At 38.7% G+C, this 20,073-nt stretch overlaps 1 long non-coding RNA gene across 1 annotated transcript in view; it reads right to left on the bottom strand.

Annotated features, from left to right (window-relative positions):
- LOC122774436 overlaps positions 1-20,065 on the bottom strand; it is a 77,285-nt gene extending 57,220 nt beyond the window's left edge. The window contains exon 1 of the long non-coding RNA XR_006360991.1: positions 19,988-20,065. This is a non-coding gene — a long non-coding RNA (uncharacterized LOC122774436). The remainder of the gene's footprint in view (positions 1-19,987) is intronic.
- Positions 20,066-20,073: the final 8 nt, after the last annotated feature.

Genomic DNA, 20,073 nt, shown 5'->3' with positions numbered 1-20,073 from the left:
AGAACAGGCGATGCAGACCTGCCCAGGCTTTGACAGAGGTGCCATTCACCCTTTTGTAAGTACCATAAAATAATCTTGGAGACATTATTTGAAGGTTGAAATCTTACATTGTGTCGCTTAAGCAATCAAAAAGTCAAAGGAAGTGTTCCAGACTTAGGACTTCACAGCAATTGACTTGCCTTGGTAACATTATTGACTATTGTCATCATCAAACGTATTTTGCAGCGCTGACAGAAACAGAGGTAACAGGCACGAGAAAGACAGATTGGCTTTTGCCTGTTGCTCACTTCCTGTTTTGACGACAGCGTCGGTACTTTGTTACATTGTGCAGGTTAAGCTGTGCCAAAACCTCAGTCAGCGAGTTAAGTAAAAATATCTTTTCACACAGTGGACTTGTGAATAACAACTTGCAAATTGAATAGCTTCTCTCACTGTATGTTCTGCTTTTAGCTGTATCATTTGCATGTTTAGGTGTCTCTTTCACTGGGGACCAATTAAATGATAAAGCGGTGCTGTTACAGGTTTATGTAAATTCTCCGTGCGAGAGGCTTGTATTGATAAATGGCATGGAATTACAGAACAGCAAATAACTGCGGGCGGTGTATATTATTTTCCCTTTTTTTAATTGATAAGGTAGCAGGGGAACATTTACTGTCTGACGGCGAGGTGCAAGTGTTTCTCAGGGGTTGTTATTTTTCAGTCGCAAAATAAAGGAGCCCGGTGAAAGAAATGGAGAGGGATGGAGAGGAAGGATCACATACTCTAAACTAATGCAGTGCCTCAGCAGCTCGTTCAAGCTCAGGACACAGGTGAATAATGGAGGCTCTTATTGTGTCAGCCAATATCATTAAAGCTGCATTAAGAAATATTTTTTTTTCCTCGAACACTGGATCAGATGGCTCCCTGAATCAACGACCCAGTCTGCTCTGCTGCTTTCAGCCACTTTTGCGGCTCAGTGTCGCGCTTTGTCGACCAAATGAACCAAAACAATCCTGGTTTATATAAAATCAAGGACAGATGTTTTTCAGCCCGCTCGCTCCACTGGACTAGAGAAGAAGGTAATGGAGAAAAAAGGTTCATATTTAGCTTCTTTAGATTCTTTCTGCAAGGTGGTGAACCAAACCTGTAGGCCAAGTGGACTTCACATTTTGAACAGGGCAAATTAATGGCAACTACTGTAAATGGAACAGTTTGCATTATGCAAATGAGTTACACGTATATTTGACACACTGGCTAAACATAATGCAAAATGACTTTTCGGCATTAACATGGACTGCCTCACTAGACTCTTAGAGGCACAGTCATTTATAAGCCTGTAGGACGTTTTGGATCATAGACAGGGCCATACATCAGTCGAGGTTATCTCTGAAGGTCTTAATATTACTTATTGTGTTACATTGTTGATGCTCTGTTGGCTCTTTGAGACTGAGAGTATCTTCAAAACCACAGCAATCAGAAGTTATCACTGCCCAGTGCCCACATGTTAATGTTCTCCAACACAGTGAAGAATACTGTTACTCACATTAAAGGAGACAAAGGCTCAAAAGTAAAATGATCCTTGAGATTTCACTGACGCTACGGTGCTGTTAAATTAAGGAGCACAGAAAGGCAATAGGTTCTTTAAGTAGCAGACGACTTAAATACCCTGTGGGCTTTTTCACAGCAGACAGTTTGACATTTCCTGGTAGAAAAAAAAAAGCACAGGTATAAATTCCATTAGTGTCTTCAGTCTCAGTGTCCTGGTATTGTTGATACTGTCACACTGTGACATGATCACATGGTTTACTGCCAGGCACACTTGGAAAGAAAGCAGCCACTGTTAGTGTTATTAGAAACACCATTTTGAACCATGTTGAACAGGAAAGAACAAGCGTTACATTGGATTTTTTCCAATGTAACGTACACACATCAGGATTCTATCTGCTGCTAAATGTTTTTGCCACATTTTCTTGTGTGTTGATTAGGGCTGTCAAAGTTAGTTAATAATTTAAGTCAGCTAACGCAAATTTGTTTACTTCTGGTGTGCACTGACCTCTGACATGAAAGCCGTCACTTTCAGTCACTTGCCTGCAGTCAGTCAGTCGGATAGAGACTGAGCTGCTAGCTGAAGATAAAGAGACGTGAGGGATTGTTGGGCGGAAAGCTTCATTTTAAGAAGCTGAGTCAAAAAAACAGAAGTGCGACTAACTGCGGAGACCTGCGCAGAGGAATTCCTCCTCAACGCCAACGAGGGGAAAGTAAGTGGCAAGCTAACCACTCCAGGCACCGACAGTGGCCGTAATGTACTGGCAGCGGCCCTGACGACTTCCATTTGGACTCCTATCCTGTGTGGCCTGTGACTGCGCTCCCTCTCTGTTAACACATGTTCCTGTTATACATACAGGACGGCAGTCCTCCATGTTGAGCCTTTATTTTAAGATGACCTGGTTACCATTTGATAGACCTGAGTGTCTTAGAAATCACATAGGTCTATGTGTAGTTCTGTGTTTAAAAAGAAAGATACAATTAAACAATGGTGTCTGATTACCCATTCATTTAGTCATTAGAAGAAAAGCAAACTTAATCGTGATTCATCTAGATTAAAGAATTTGAGATTAATTAGTTAATGTTTACTATCATCCTGTCTTTACAAAATCAGAGAGAATTTAAAAAAACCCTGAAGTCTTTTCTCTATTTTGTTTTTAAAGATATATCTGCAGAAAGCATCAACATGCATTGCCAGCCTATGCCTTACTGATAACACGTATTATCATTGCTAGACTTCAGCGTGATAGGAACCTCACACTTTTCCCTCTTGTGCTAGATTGTGCAATATTAAACGATGACATCCTAAGGCTTCAGAGTTATGTTGTGTGTCGGGTCCTCCGTTTGTCCCTTCGCTTCGTTTCTCACAATTTTAAACAGGATGTGCTTTTAATTGCCCGTAATGAAGTGGTGGCAATCGTGAATGGCCTCGTGCAATCTGGTGTTTTCATCTGTGTCTTTATCAAGTGCTGTTATCACAGTGCTGACAGTAAGAGCCGCCTCTCTCCTCAGTGACTGCATACCAACGTCACACAAGCGTGGATCCCACGGAGGTGTTGCTGTTGGCTTGTCAAGTGAGGAGGTTAGGATCATAATTAAGGTTGTATAATTAGATCAGGTCAGGTGAGAATTGCAAGTCCCAAACACCTGTGTTAATCTTTTCGGAGTTTGATATGGTGCTTAGTGCAACCTGTCCATATTTTGTACATGAATGAATAATATACAGTATCATAATGTTTAATAGAAAAATCACATCTTTTCGAGCTACAATTGTTAGCTTTCTTAAACCATTTGTGCAATCTCCTTCGAGCTCACCACAGTGGAGAAAAAAAACTATTCTGTAAATGCTTCAAGTGGTTTTAATGCGGAGGCTGCTACAGGAATATAAAAATCACGTAAGACGATCCGTCACCTGTGATTCTGAACAAACTTGTTGTGGTTTGCCTTGTAGTCTGGATGTGACTGTACGACAGTTTGTCCTGTAACAGTAATCCAGGCGTCTTTGGCAGAAGAAGCAGCTTTGCTCAAGGATTTGATCTCGTACATCTCTGACCTGGAGGCACACCTGCAGACTTTGTATCAGACCACACACACTTACCAAATATAATGTGTGAGACAGTCTTGCCAAAGTGCTTTCAACACAGGTGGGCATTTGTTCCACTCACCAGCTCAGTGAGGGCAGTATGGGCCTTTGACTTTCATCTCTCCAGCTCATGAACTGTGACAGGATGGGTTGCCATTTCTCTTTCAAGTGCTTTCTGCGGCACGACTGAGAAGGGGACACTCTCTGATAATTGTAAACGTCTGCCTTGAGATCAATAATGCAGCCATAGTTACAGTACAGTGCTGCAGAGAACTGACTAATATGTCTTCTTGAAAATGTTATGTAATTCCTCTTCGCTGTAGTCAGGCATTGTAGAAGTGAGTAATGGGTATAGAAAAGTGAGATTCAAACACATTTTTAGCCCAGGGCATCACCACCAGCACATGCACTTCATGGCAGAGCGAGTGATAGAGAAGACAATTGATGAAGATGCATGGGGTAGGAGTTCTTCATAAGAGGAAACATTCACAGGAAGCATTTGAAGGTGAGAGCGTGTATCCAGAGAATAAAAACCAAGGAATAAATATTAATGTCTCAATTCACATTTAAACTGCACAGTGATCTTATCTCTACGCCCTGTTACTGTGTGATTCCCCAAATTTAATCTTAGGGTGCGTTATCAATCTTAAAAAGATAAAACCTCCTGCTGATTAACAGAAACATCCCATTTCCTACGCGACATTCATTCATTCACTCATTGTCGACTGCTTTATCCTCCACATGAGGGACGTAGGAAGCTGGAGCTAATTCCAGCTGACAAAGGGAGAGAAAGGTGGGGTACAGACTGGACAGGTCACCAGTTCATCACAGGGCAAACATAAAGAGACAAACAACCAGGCCAGCTGACAGTGTTGCCTGTGCCCGCGACAAGATAATCTTAGATGGGCTCCCCAACCCGTGGCATTCTGACAGTTTAGCGAGAAATAAACTAATATTTTACCATTTAAAAACAGGGCTGATACTGTATTGTCTCCTCCTCATCCTTTCTCCTTCTCTCTGCTCCATACTCTTTTCCTCCTTTCATAAAGTGTTGTTTTTTTAGGATATTTCCATCCAATCTGTGGATTTCAGTGTGCTAGTTGACCTAGCACTCTACTTCTTAGGATAAAAGCATGGTAAGCAAAATAAAGCCTTATATATATATATTATCCAGTCCCTATCGATTTTATTCCGATCCATTTTGGGACAATTTTGAACAATTATTACTGAGGGGGTGCCACAATTGACCCAAATTGTGTTTAGGTTAAGGTAAGAGATGTACTGGTTATGGTTAAGGATAGGGATAAGGCTTTGTGCAATGTTTTGTTTGGGTTGTCTAAATGTCTCACTGTCCTCACAATACCAGTGTGTGTGTCTGTGTGTGTGTGTGTGTGTGTGCATGTGAGTCCAGCTACGTAAGGAGGAAACTAAGGGAGACAGTTGCCACCACCATTTCAGCACCCAGCAGAAAAGTATTGATCTCTTGTTTCAGCAGTTCTCTTTTTCCTCCTCTCCCTCATCATTCTTTCTGCTCTTGTCTTCCACCTCTCCCTTCACTTTCATTCTTCAACCACTTAATTTCCCATACTGTATGTTTTATTCAATTTTGGTTTTATACTACTGTAGATTTAGAACATTTTCCATTCCCAGACAGGGTATAAATAATTTTTTTCCCTTTAAATTTTTTACTTACGTCCTCTTCTTCCGTCTATTTCCTCCTCTCTACACACATATTCAAAGTCTCCCCAGTATCATCTCTCCCATCCTCTCTCCATGCTGTTTTTCCTCACCTCACATCCCTCTCTCTCTCTGGCTCCTACAGATGATAACCTTGTAGCTCAGTATCCTCAGGTTGGAGAGACAAGAGGGAAAAAGGAGAAGCAATGTGGAGCTCAATACCTCCCCCCTCAGGCCATGACATGAATCTTTTTTCCTCAGGGCTCGACTGTAATAAAATCAAACCTTGATGATTCATGATTTTTATGGCCGTACTGTAGAGGGCTGTAAATCATTTTAAGATATCATCCTCATAAACTGTGGCATAGAATCATCTTTTCTTTGTATAACACCGGGATGCTGCTTTCACGAGTCTCTGGTGAACATTTGAAGGGACCTAAAAAACCTTTTTATTCAACCTATGGTTTTCACCATGACAGTGAAATACAATCCTGCAACGATTTCCAAACCAAATGCTTTTACTGAGGTGATTGACACACAAAATGTCAAATAAAAGGAAAATATAATGTTCTTAAGAGGCCAAACGTCTGGTGGTCTGATTCATGAAGGTCATGTAAAAATATTTTAGTGCCATAAGAGATCAGATGCAGCTGTAGAATAAGCACAGGGGCAAGCTGAGTGTATGTAGTGTAATAGTATATGCATAGACAATGCAGGTTATCCCAATAGTTTGAATTTCAATTGTATAATAATGATTAAAAGTCTTAAATGAAATGGTTCCATGTCCCTAAATTGCTGTTTTAGGACAGATAATGCCTCGAACCGGCTCGTCAGCCGCTTTTATTTCAGCAGCAGAGGTAGTGACCGAGCCAGAGAGATCCCTTAGTGCCAGATTTGCCAGCATTCAATGTAAAAATTAAACACTGCATGGTGCAGCAATATGTCAGCTTGTAAAGGTCAGTGTAAACAAGTAATAGTAAAGTAAAGTCCACTTAATGGGACATAAGGGTTTCTCAAGCCCGGTCCTGGAACACACCTGATTCAAATAAACGGCTCGTTATCAGTGCTTGCTGACGAGCTGACCATTTGAATCAGGTGTGTTGGAGCAGGGAAAACGTCTAAAACATGCAGAGAAGTGGGTCCATGAGGACCAGGACTGGGAGCCCTGCTTTAGATGACCAGAGAGGAACTAAACGGCACAAACACAGACAGCACCAATGTCTCCGTTCTGTAAACCTAACTGAAGCAGCATTTGAAACTCATTTGTTTCAGACCATTAATTGTTTAAGAGTGTTAATGCTGTGGATATTATGTGGGCTCACGTTAAGGTAAGATATTTACTCTATACGTTTATAAATGCTGATTCACAACAGCAAACCGGGGAAGATGTATAATGTGACTAACATGACTTTACAAGGTCAACATTGTCCTGGCTCTAATTTGATATTGTTACAGGTTCCATAAATATCATATGAGCGAAAAAGACACAATAAGGATTAAGTGACAACAGAGGCAGTCTATGGGGGACAGGGAGGAGGAGAGGGACACGGCAAGAGAGTAAAGAAAAGGAGGAAAGTGAGGGAGAAGAAATGAGAGGCAGTAATGGAAATGTACAGGAGTGGGAGGAAGAGAAGATAAAGCACAATGAGTGAAAGAGAAGTATGGGTGAGAGGAAGGAGTGGAACATGTTTGTCAGTCTCATCGTTTCTGTTCCCCTGAATAACAATCCTCATGTTTATTTTTAATTATTTTCAAAGGAACATACAGAAGACAAAGTTCAAATTTGCCATTTATTAAAAGGTGTACATATGGCGTCACTGCCTTTTTGTTCAGAGCTAATTTTAACAGGAGAGATGTTCTCTCCAATGAAAAAAAAGTGCCTTTAAATGTAGGGCAACACACGTGGGCACGGAGTCAGTCGCTTATGTTTGTTAACTTCCTGTCAAGGGCCAAGTAAATTTTAACAATTTAACAGCACATTTTTAACAACACGTTTCTGTGAATCATCTCAATTTATCTTCTTTTCAGTTTATATTTCACACTGATAGTGAGTTATTAAAACCATCCCAGATGGTTCCCATTTAAGTGAATGGAGTCCAGCAGAAGAGATGAAATTCCTGCAGGTTATTATGCAAGAAACTCTCCACAATCTCGTTCATAAAGAGGAAATGAATTATAATCATGGCTGCCAACATGCAATGTAAATGTGTACACACACACACACACACAGAAATACACACTCCATCAAAGATGCACATTTGGATAGAAAGGGATAAACAAACACACACACATTAAAGTTTCCATGCACACACACACATACAGTCCTTTGGCAGCAGATCAAGAGAAAAATGTGTGTGTGTGTGTGTGTGGATGTGTGTGTGGATTTGTGTGTGGATTTTGTGTGCATGTGCAGCAGCTTCTCGGACAAATCCAGTCTAAATAATCATCGTACCCAGGCCGTCCAGATACCAACACTGTGTCCCATGTGGCTTCATTACTGTTGCTGCTAATTAAGCAGCTCCAAATAAACACAAACTTCAGCCTTGAAAACGCAGCAGCAGCAGCAGCATCACATGTTTAAACTTGATGCATTTGTTGATGTCAACACAGCTATGTATGAAAATACAATACACTGTATACAGCTGTTAACAGTGGAGAATATTAACACTATGTATTATAATAACCCAAGTACATGCAGTAGATTTGTTCAAGGGAAATATCTGTTATAATATGACTTTTCTCAAAAAAAGTACACTTAAAATGCCAATTATTATTATAATCTTTTATTTATATAATATATATATATATATATATATATATCTCATATTTTGACATTTATTGATTAAATAATATACTAGGGAACAACTACCCACATGTCTTTGATTCTTATATTGTTTAGTCCAAAATGAACTTGCATTAACACAGTTGTATTAATAAAGTGTTCATTTGATGAGAACATTTTATATGATAAAATAAATTGTTTCTAAAAGCGATCTCTATTCAAATCATATGCTACATCAGTATCAGTATGTGAAAGACTCAGTTTCAGTGTTGAAAAGACAGCTTTTGTGTATCAGTGGTCCACATCCAGAAAGCACCAATCAATCACTGTATATGAAATAGCCTTCTTACTTTTACTGTGTCAAGACATGATATACACACACATATATATCTACACGTGGCCTGTGTAGGAAGTAGCAAAAACGTGTAAAACACATCAATAATTCTATTCTCCTAATTATATGACTCTCATGTAGACATTCAAATTTCAGTCAATGATGCTTGAAGTCAGGAGATCTCCAAAATCAATAGGATTTATCCTTTATTGTCTATCTTGTTCCTCCTCTTGGTTTCAATCTTTTACTGTGTTTTTAATCATTTTTGACTATCTATATCCCTATGTCTGTTTTTGTCTTTTCTTTTGTGTGTTGTTCTGTTTGAGAACTCAGAGATGTCTATACCTATTTTGTGTCTGCACTACAGCTCAATAATAATGCTTCTTGAATCTTAAATCTAAGAGAGAAGAGGTCACTTCTCTCTGTTTGTGGTGTTGTAAAATGAATATTCTATGTTATTATTATTATTATTATTATTATTGTTATCATTATTCTATATTAAACAAGATTGTTTAAGCTTCTTAAATGTGAGTATTTTCTTAATTTCTTTTCTCTGGATAACAAAGAAATCATTAAAAGTCAATCATTTTGGTTTCTGGACAAACGATTAATCAATTAATTGAGAAAATAATCGACAGATTGATAACTTATGAAAATAATCGTTAGTTGCAGCTCTCGTGACGGCACTGCTGAAAGTGGTGATTGCGAGCGGTGATCGCAAGCCAAATCACAATCCCTATATACCCCGTATTTCAGTTCCGTGACAGGAACAGGAAGTACTAAACGATTCTGTCATCAAATCCTTTTAATTAACTGATTCTCATGATTCAGTTACATCAAAACCAACTGCTTTACAAGTCACTAGTCACTAGTCTGTGTGTGTCGCATATAAAATGACATCATGGTAGTTTCATGAAGTTGTGCTATGATGACTCCGCCCACACTGAGGAGGTAATATAGTAATGGAAAATTAACCAAACCCTGTAGAGCTGTGCTGTGCCATGACGTGCCGGGACTGTATAGTGGGAAAGCACCATGAGTGAAACTGTCAACATCTGTGAAACTGAAGATGCTTTTCATTGTTTTCTCTGTAATTGTCAAACAATTAAACAAATAAATAATCCACAGATGTATTTATAGATTTGATAATAAAAATAACACTTAGCTGAATCTCCACCAAAGTTGCATTCACATTCGTATGGCCTGTTACTAATGGATACACATGTACATTAACACCCTCAACCCCCACATGCTCACAGTGATTCGAGTACCTGATTATGGATTCATAGTGAACATGTCCCATATCCTACTGTATATTGTAACTCAATATCCACCCGACTCTGTGGATAATAGGAGAGTATATCCAACTCAGCAACTGTCAGTGGAAAGCACTACATGGTAATGTGATCAGGAGCCACTGAGACAGCCCATAATAAACAAACTGAATATCTACTAAGATTAATTTGAGTCAGCAGACAGTGAAGACATCATTTAATTTGGGTTAATTAGAGACAAATAAAGAGAAATAAACCATTCAGGACAAGACTATACATTTGTGTTACAGTGCATACTGTATACGTCTTGCATGTGTCTGGCTGCATTCATATATTATGTCTGCACAGCAGTGTCTGCATGTGAGTGAAATAATGGGCAAGGGATAAAACATAATTGTATGCCAAGATCTCAGCTCTTCAATTTATTCCTCCATTACAGCTCAGAGTTCAACACAATGCAGAGGGGGAAAAAGCCTTTGATTATAAATCTGTTAAAAACTAGAACATTATGTAAACAACATCAGACCGCCAGGCTGAACTTGTACGTTTTCTTTCATCAAAAACAGAACTGATCCTAGATTTGCATACAAAGGCGTTTGGCTGCAAAATGCTGGGGATGAGCAAATGTTTGAGGCATTTGTTTGAAGATTGCAATGTTGCAGTTTTTGTTTTTTTCCCCCCACAGAGTTTTGCTTTCACAAAGTGTGAGGTTGATAATGTCAGAGGAGCTGCAGACGCAGAGAAAACCTGTGATAAAATGCTTCATAACCCCGCGAATAAAGGACATCTTGCCTCTCTTCTTGTAACCCTTCAAAATCTCCACCTTTCCCCACTTCCAACTGTTTACCCTTGTGTGCCCTCTGAGGAAAAGTGCTGCATTACTGCTTCCAATTTGCAAGTATACGAGTCACGAAAGAGTAGACTGAGCTGGAGATGAAGGGGGAGAGATTATCTGTACCATAGGAACATCACAGCGGCACATTTTGAGCACTTAGTTTTAAACTACAAGATTTCAGGACATTAGAGGCTGCGGATAAATCTGAGTCCCAGTACTGATGTCACATGCTAACAAACCATCTTGTGTATTTTGCTGTTTTAATGAGTGCTGATTTTTCAGTGACAATTAAACGGAAGTGACAAGTGGATTGGAGTGTTGCTTGTTCTCTCAGAGAAGTCATTTTTAGAGCAAATGTGTAAAACTAGACCATAGCTGAACTCACTACACTTTATTAAAAATGGAAACTGGGTTTAATTCATTTAAACATTGACTCATGTCATTTTTAAGTTACATTAATGAGCTATAGTTAGCACACCTCACACACCTTTCACATCGCTTGTTAAATGTATTAATTCACCAACATTATTATCATGTGCACGATTACTCAGTGAATCATCTGCAGTAACACAGGCTTGCATCAAATTTAACGGCAAAAATAGAAATTCCAGAGTTTCTGGAATTCAGAGTGACTGTTTTGGAATACGTTATGACATCATAATGTGACACCACACAGGAAATTCATGAGACATGAAATACGGCAAGTGTGAAAAGTCTCACCGATGACAGTTCAGCACACTGACATACTTCCGGGTTTTGTGTGAGAGGAGGTTTTGTGGTCATTAACAAAAACAAAAAAAGGGACTAATTCTGCCAAACAGCACATAGTACCAAATTACATCAATAACATGTTAATTAAAAAGAACTGTTTGTACGTTTTAGTAGAAAGTAATATTAATATGGTCTGAACCAAATATAGGCACAAAAAACTGGAGCAAAAAATATTATATTTGAATATAACAGGTTGACTCTACATAAGTGATGTGTGTAAACGGACAACTGTCTGAAAAAAACATTTCTTTAAATCAACAATACAAGGCCTCCTCTAGCTGTGAATGTGTGTGTGAAGGTTAATCTGAATTAGTCACAGTAGCTGCTGTAAAATGGCCAAAACCGTTTCCTCATTCCCTCCCCCGGTTCTGGATTTCATCAAAATTTTACACCAATAAACATCCTCACTAGATCTCCTACATCTTCCACAAGTTCAACCCTGCACATTTAACCGGTTTAACCGTTCCTCTAATGAAACCCGATTTAATGAAATTCTTTCAGGGGAGGACACCAAAACTCACCTATTTCACGGTAGGACAAACACTGAGGCTTCCCTCCATTCAGTCTCATACAAATCATTGCCCCTCTGCATCACTTCTCATACAGTGAGTGGTGAATGACATTTCCCAGGCTGGCTGTTAAACATGGCCTGCTTCACACACACACACACACACACACACACACACACACAAGTATGAAAACGAACTGTCTCTGTCCCTCTCTCTCTCTCTCTCTGTCTAACTCCCACTTGTGCACTTTAATAATCCAAAACTATTTTAGGTGTCATTAATGTCTCCCTGCTGCTTCCATATGTCTGATGTAAATCATAAGAGTAGTAAACCGCTCCGAGTATAACCATCTTCTACATGTGTTTCTTTTTTTGTATTAAGTGCAACACTAAATAATAAAAAAAGGAATAAAATCTGGGATTTGGAGCAAACATGACCTATGAGAGCGCAATGTACATGTTTGTGTACATTATCATTTCACTTTGGGTCAAGCACATGCAATAAATGGAAGTACTTCATCAAATCCAACGTTATTTAAAAAGCACTTTAAAAAACAACGGCTGAAACTAAGTGCTGTACATCAGAGATGAGTAATACAAATACATAAGACCTAATAATAATAAACAGTAAAACGTACAATAAAACAATAAAATAATATATACTTAAGGAACACAAGGAGACAGCTGGGGTCAACTTTTTCCCTTCACTATAAGGTAAGCACTCATTTGACTATATCTGATTCTTTTAAAGTGCTGCAAAGGTATTTTTCCTATACGTTTGTCCAAATTCAATAAACACCAAACTGCTGAAGCTGACGAGAAAGCAGAACCAGTTATTGACTTACTAAAGTGTAAGGCAAAGATGTAAATGAGGAAGTTTCCCGGAATAATTTGATTGGACATTGTGAATGTTGTCCTCAGTCACAAAAAAGAATTCCTGTATAGCAAACAGATAATTTATAATCATTGATAAATGGATAAAAAAAAAAAACTATTTGATTGTGATATAACTATTTGCTTTCTCAACAGAAGAAAGAAAATACACTTCAACAATTTGGACAAATATTTATTAGCCACAACTGAGTAAAATCAAGTAGAAGTCCCAAGAGTGACTCTTTATAGTTTCTACAATAAAAGTTGTGTACGCCAAGAACAAAATTTGTAACGGAAACATGAGCTGAGGAGGAAAGGTCAGTATGATTCAGTGAGGAAGACTTCTTTACAGAAAAAGCTATGATACATCAGAAATCAGGGCGTTTCTGACGATCATGGGAAGGTTATTCCAGTACAAGAAGTTAGCTGAAGGCATGCGTATGAGAGAAGCTCATCTTTCCATGGAGAAAGATGAGCCGAGAGTGCAGTAACACAGCATGCTGCATTACCCAGAACACTCAGAGCATGATCTGATGATACGAGAATGTCGCTCCTCTAATAGCTGTACAAGCAGATTCTTTTTTTCCAGGGGCCTTGATATTAGAAGGTCTGGTATCATTTATTCCTTCATCCACTCTTTTCCTATTCCCTTCTCAATTCCAGTGATCTAACAGGCAGTTTATCCTTCTCTCTTCCACTCTCCCTCTACCAGACATGTGCAGATGGATGGACATCGTGTGCAGGAGTCCTTGGTTGAACTGTAGAAATGCTGACATGGCAACAAAGCCCTGTCACAGTGTGGTGACGCCTCTATCTGTCTCTCGGTGATGCATTTACTCCAACACAAACACACACACACACCCATATATAGTACACACAGTATACATTACACAATCACAGGTGCATGTCTGGATAGGAACTTTGATTAAAGTATGCACTTGTGTATTAATGCGTGGCTGAACATACACGTAGGAAAGTGCATACTTGGCATGCATTATATCCGTGTACAGATTTATGGCCTCGCAGGTACAAATGCACACAAACAGGCTTTAATGTGTGCATGCATGTGCACGTTACAAGTGAAACCCTCTAGTTTTATCTCGTGATGTCTTTATCACTTCATCCAGTCCCCTATATAATCAGCATCAGTCTCTATTGTCACAAACAGTCCTACCTTTATCACTACGTCCCCACACACACACACACACACAAACACGGGTCATCTGAGTGATGTTAGAGTGTGTATTTCTTTTCTCCTTTTGTTAAAGTGAGTCATCCATCCTTCCACAACTTCATTACAACCTGCAAGGGCAAACGCTATCTCTCCCGCTCCCTCTGCCTTTCCAGATAGTGAGAGAGGTGGAGATATACAGTGAGTAGAAAGTGAAATCCCTCTCTCTCTATCTATCTTTTTATCTCTGGCTCTCTCCCCCACCTTCTCTCCTTCTCCTTTGTTCCTTTTGTCTCTATATTTATATTTTGACTCTAAATCCTTCGCCTTATGTCTATGTTTTGAATCACCTAGCCTCAAGCAAATACCAGCGTGGTTAAGCACCTTGATGGCAACATTTGAACCCACTAAAAAAGGCAGTAACACAAATATAACAGAGTCAACACACTGTACAAAGACAAACAAGTCCAAGGAAACTGTAGATCCACCCCCTATTTGTACAGATAATCTTTTAATGTTATGGCTCGCTACAATATACAGTGGTGTTTATTAAGTTTAAGACCCCTACAAAGACCTTTGACCATAACCATATATAAATATTGAAAATCAGCCAATGCTTGAATTCTGTATTCACTTGAATTGCCATCAGGGGGCGACTCCGCCAGATGGTCAGTCTACTTGTACGCAAGTCAATTTCAAAACAGATCTAGTTCTCACTAGATTTATAATGGTTGGTAAGCATTTCATTATGGAGTTAATGGTCTCAATCGCCAGCTCCAGATCATCTTCTATACAGCACGTCCAATTGTCAATTATGATCCTATGTTTACGGTGTGAATGATGACTGAACAACAGTCAAATATAGTGACCTGCTCGTCATCACACTCAAAGCAAAATCCACTCCTCATATCTTCCACATTGCCACCCTCTTTTTCAAATATGGTATCTTCCCGTTAAAAAAAATAAGATTGCCTGGGCCACATTACAAAACTCATGGTGGATTAAACGATTCCTAGTCTCACTCTCCTCTTCTCTTCTCTTCTGTCCCTGTCTGCAGCCTCATTTCCTCAAACCCTCACACTCACCTATAATTAGCCCTGCAGTCACCTGATCTCACCCCACCTGTTCCTCATTCATAATCAGCTGTGCACTACACACTTATGTAGTTATGCCATGGAAAGTCATGCACACATACTGTGTGTATGACTTGCCAGGAATTGAGGAGGATATGATGTGCAATTTTTCTTGTAATATTATTGCACAATATATATGTGTGCAGTCGTTTGTCTTCTCCTGTCTGTTGCTGGCCAGGAGGATACACTCCCCATTAAGACAAGGTGGTATGGCTCAGGGGTGATGAGCATTTTCGGAAATCGGAAAACTTGTTTTAATCATGAAAAAAGCTTCACGATCGAACCGATTATTCGATTATCAAAAGTAAAAATAGTTGTCGATTAATTTAGTAATCGATTAATAATCGGTTAATCGTTTCAGCTCTAGTATTGCATAAGAAAATGGTTTAGTTGGATTGAATTGTGTGTTTAAGGTTACTGAATGATTGGATAAATGTTTTATTTTTTGGAACTTTGGAGAACCATCTCATTCACACACTGGAACTAGCAAGCAGCAGCCAGACAATCATAAAGCGATACATCACAATATTTGTCTAACTGAAGAAAACAAAATGTCTGTGAAAAGTTAATTTATTCACAAACATAGAGAACAGAGTGCATTAAGTCGATGTATGCTGTAAACTCTCAAGTTTCTCTCTTTCATTTGAGCAGCTCGGACACGAGGAGACATAAAGTAGAGTGAAACTGGCAGGAACTGTTTACTTTAGAGCGCCTTCATTTGTTAATTAAAATATCAATATTTGCCCTGGTGTATCGATTATCGTATTGCACGAGGAAGGACGAAGATATATCACTGAATCGATATTTTGACCCACCCCTAGTGCGCATGGATATACTGTGACAGCGCCACAGCCAAAATGAACCTATCCTGTGCAGAGGTCCAGTAGCCGTGGGTCAGCCACCCTCCATTCTCCCCCTACCACTGATAATGGCTGTAGTCTAAAGAAATGATGGTGATGCTGATATTGAACAAGAATTCGAATGACATGCAAAGATGAAGGCTATTATAGCTGATAACGACCATGTTTTTGAAATAACAATAAAATGGATATTAGGTATAATGTCATGATATATACACACTGGCTGTAGCTTGTTGTAAAAAGGTTAAGTGTGTATTATGAGAGACAGGAGGAAAAATGGAGACGACAAGAGAGCTTGTAGAAAGCTTCAGTTTTTGAGGCCCTACAGAAGCATAAATAATACATCGCTAAAACCTCTTATTCTCTAAATTTTAAATGGCTAGCTGTTATCAAAAATAACCTGATCTGTGAAGCATTACAAGGCTTGCACGCAACAGCGAGGCATGTGCAGTATGTTATTTAAAAGAACAAGATGGACTTATATTTTAATCTTTCTTCTTTTTTTTTTCTTACAAAATCCTCTCAATTTATTATTAAGACAGAGGAGAAGGAGCAACAAGGCAGAGGCAGGAGAGAGAGACCACGAGCAGGTGTATGATAGAGCCAGGGAGAAAACAGATTAACGTAATAGGCCAGAACAAAAGAACACAGATGAATTACACAGTGAAAAGGATAAAGCAATAGAAAAATAATTACATAAGTTAGTTAAAACAGACTGAGCCAGCACAATAAAACCAGAAAGGGAAAAAACTGTAAAAGGCAAAAAAAAAAAATGGGGGACAAAAAAGGGGGCGAGAGAAAAAGAGAGAGAGTACATAAGAATGGCACAGTATAAGGATAAAACAATAAAACAAATATTTTAAAATACACTAAGCCTGCACAATAAAACCAAAACAGGTAAAAAGAAAAATGGTGGACAGGTGAGAGGTGGGGGACAAAAGTGAGGGGATGTAGACGGTGTTTAAATAAAGGTTAAGTGCATATGATAGAGGGCAGTACATAAGAACAAATAATAATGACAAAGTAAAGAGGACAAAACAATACAACAATTAAATTGGTAATTTAAGATAATCGATCACAGTCCAAGGTGTCTTTCCTAACTAGTGCTGAAAGCCAACGAGAAGAGATAAGTCTTGACTACTATACCAGCTACTCGTGCCAGAGCTCAGAGCTCTGCCTGGAGTGTGTAGCTTCAAGAGCTCTGTCAGATATACAGGTGCCGGACCATTAAAACATTTACAAACAAGTAGGATCTTACTTTTCTTGAAATGATGAATCCTAATGTAGACACAGTGTAAAGAGGCAAGCACAGGAGTGAATGATACGCTCTCTACGAACATAATTACATGTACTTATATGTAGATCATTGGGGAGTTTCAAGGGTTCAAACAATTAGTCATATGTTTCTTATTGATCCCTCCCCAAGGACTCTTATCCCAACAACTGCAGACAGGCCCATTACTCCAAAAGACAAGCTTATAGACAGTAGGGCCTGATAAAGCTGGATCAATGCCACTGATCACCTCCCACATTATACTATGAATTAGTATGGATAAGCACAGAGGACTGGAAAAGACAGAGAGGGCATTCACGTTGAATGAAAGCTCTTAAACAGCGTTTCAGCTTGAATAAACAAAAAGTCTGATGTAACTATCCCTTTAGCCACAGCCCGGTGAGGGAAGACGATGGAGAGGGAAACCCAAAAGTACTCCATTCGTAAATTAATAATCCCTCAAATTAAACAGTGACTACTTTAGCCATAAAGTTGAAAGAGCTCTGCATCTCTCAGCACTCGATGAACAGTCCATGTTAGTCACCCGTGTGGCCATGTGGGGGTGTAAAGCTTATTACACTTCATAAAACTGTGGATGGATGAAAACGATCCTTCCCACTGGTGGGATTAAAATATATCAAATTTGGAAGGTCTTGAGGGAGAAGCTAAAAACTTTTTTTTTCTTCATTATACTATGTTGATTGCCAGTGTGTGAAGTAGGAAAAAAATAAGTGCCAGTGCTCCCCTTATCCTTATGAGACGTGAATGTCTGTCAGTATTACTAAATCACTGAACACTAAAGTATGACATTTCTCAGTAAATAAAAGTTACTTTATACCTGTATTTAGTCCATATGCTGTGTCCTCATGCTTTGCCAACGTGTATATTTAGATTATCCCTAACATTTCCAAAAATCATTTAAACTTCAAGCACACAGTCCATTTTATTTTGGTGTGGAGGACACAAATTTGGCAGTAAGTAACGGAATATACCTTACTGTAACATTAGAAAACATTTCCAATAGATATTGATTTTGTTTAACAATAAAAATAAAAACTCAAGATGCCAGAAACAAACACAAGACTCATGGACAGATAACCTGAACTGAGCACTTCTCACAAGAGGCCGGTTCTCAAAAAAGTAAAATGAAGAAGTGGTGGTTCTGCATCTCAAATAGTACTGGTCCACTTCAAACACTGGTCATTACATCAGAACAGGCTCTGCATGCCAAACTCTGCTCCACAGCCTGTCTGATTTAACTGAGATTTAACCTAATCTGCACTAATCTGTCATCCTGATACTTTTGAGTGTTCACATTATGATGGAACCATTTACTACAGCAATATGTAATCTAACATGCAGCCACGCTTGTGTATTTCTGAGACTGATAGTTCTTCAAGAGGCACTTACGATCATATCACATCTTCATCAGTAGATGCAGTCGGCTCACTTCCTTGTTTACATAGAGTGCATAATTACTTTGCACAACAATTTACTCTTAGCGCTCAGAGAAAAGCTGCTGACAAAGGTAAGTGATATCAACACTTCAGAACAGACACTGAATCGACCTTGAGGCGAAACTGCTTCATTAAGCTTTCTTTTCTGTTTTGCTCATGTTCTTTGTTGCTGATATTTCACTTGTTAAGTGAAATAAATGTTAAGTGTTCATTTTAAACACATTTCTGTATCAATAACAAATCTGACAGAATCACACATAGGACAGAGGCTTTCTGAAAGTCTGAAACACAGGGACTCCCCTCAGACTAATCTAAGAAAAGGTGTCCCCTCTCAAATCTGCAAGATTTCTGGATGTATGTTAGGTATGGATTTTTTTTTTTAAACAACTGTTAATATTACGAGACGGGGATATAAATTGGCCCTGTGAGAAGAGGTTGGTGCTTGTTAACACTGGTGTCAGATGGTGCAAAGACAACCAGGCTCCCCAGGAAACTCACTGTGGTCAAACTATCTGACGCTGAAATTTAACACCCTCCTTACAAAGCCTTTTTAAAGTGATGATGTGACAATGATTCAGGCTGATTTGCAAGGACATTAACATCCGGTTTTCAAAATAAAGCACGGAGAGCACTGTGTCTCTGAGTGCACGTTTGAAAGCACATCTATGAATTGGGAAAATAACGAAATATATATTTACTTTTTTTTGAGAAATTTAAAGTTAAATGTCCCATATAAGCACATTTTAATTCAACTAAATTATCATTATATTATCATATCACTTACCATGAGATGTAATAATAACTACATTTTCCATAAGCTCTGGACAAGACTGACTAGGTTGTGTTCAGAACATCTACAGTACAACTACTAGCATACTGTAAATCAGACATTTTTACTGTACAGTTTTGGAGAACTTTCAAATTTAAACTGAGCAATAATCAACTACATTTGCCATAAGTTCTGACCAGGACTGACACGTTGTGTTCAGGACATTTATGACTACTATCATTCTGTAAACCAGAATGCAGTATAGCAGGTCCCTAGCCTTTAGTGTATATTTAAATTGTAATGTAATAATATAGTGTTTTTGAAGTATTTTCTGAAAAGTTATGGTGCATTGATCATCAGGGCCACGGTAAAAAAATTTGTTCTGGAGCATTTATATTGTGCCTTATTGCTCTGAGAGGAGTGGGAAGACAGCACAATCACACACACACCTCCAATATCCCTGTAATATCTTTGACAACATAACACATATTTATGTTTGTTGTTTTTTTTCCATTTACTTTCTACATCTAATTGTTTTGAAAAACTTTGACATAGGTTTTTATTGGCTTGAACGTTCATTTAACGTTAATTAATTGCAAAAGGACAAGACAACAAATTCACAACCCCTTGTATTCTATGTATGTGTAAGTTTGGATGACTCACCAACTACAACACGACTGTTGTACAACATGTGGCACTTGATAGAGACACTCCTTCCATCCAGAAATGTGAACCCTGGGCGGGCTGTT

The sequence above is a fragment of the Solea senegalensis genome, linkage group LG9 (genome assembly GCF_019176455.1).
Source record: "Solea senegalensis isolate Sse05_10M linkage group LG9, IFAPA_SoseM_1, whole genome shotgun sequence".
NCBI lineage: Eukaryota > Metazoa > Chordata > Actinopteri > Pleuronectiformes > Soleidae > Solea > Solea senegalensis.
This window is presented reverse-complemented; position numbering and strand designations above follow the sequence as displayed.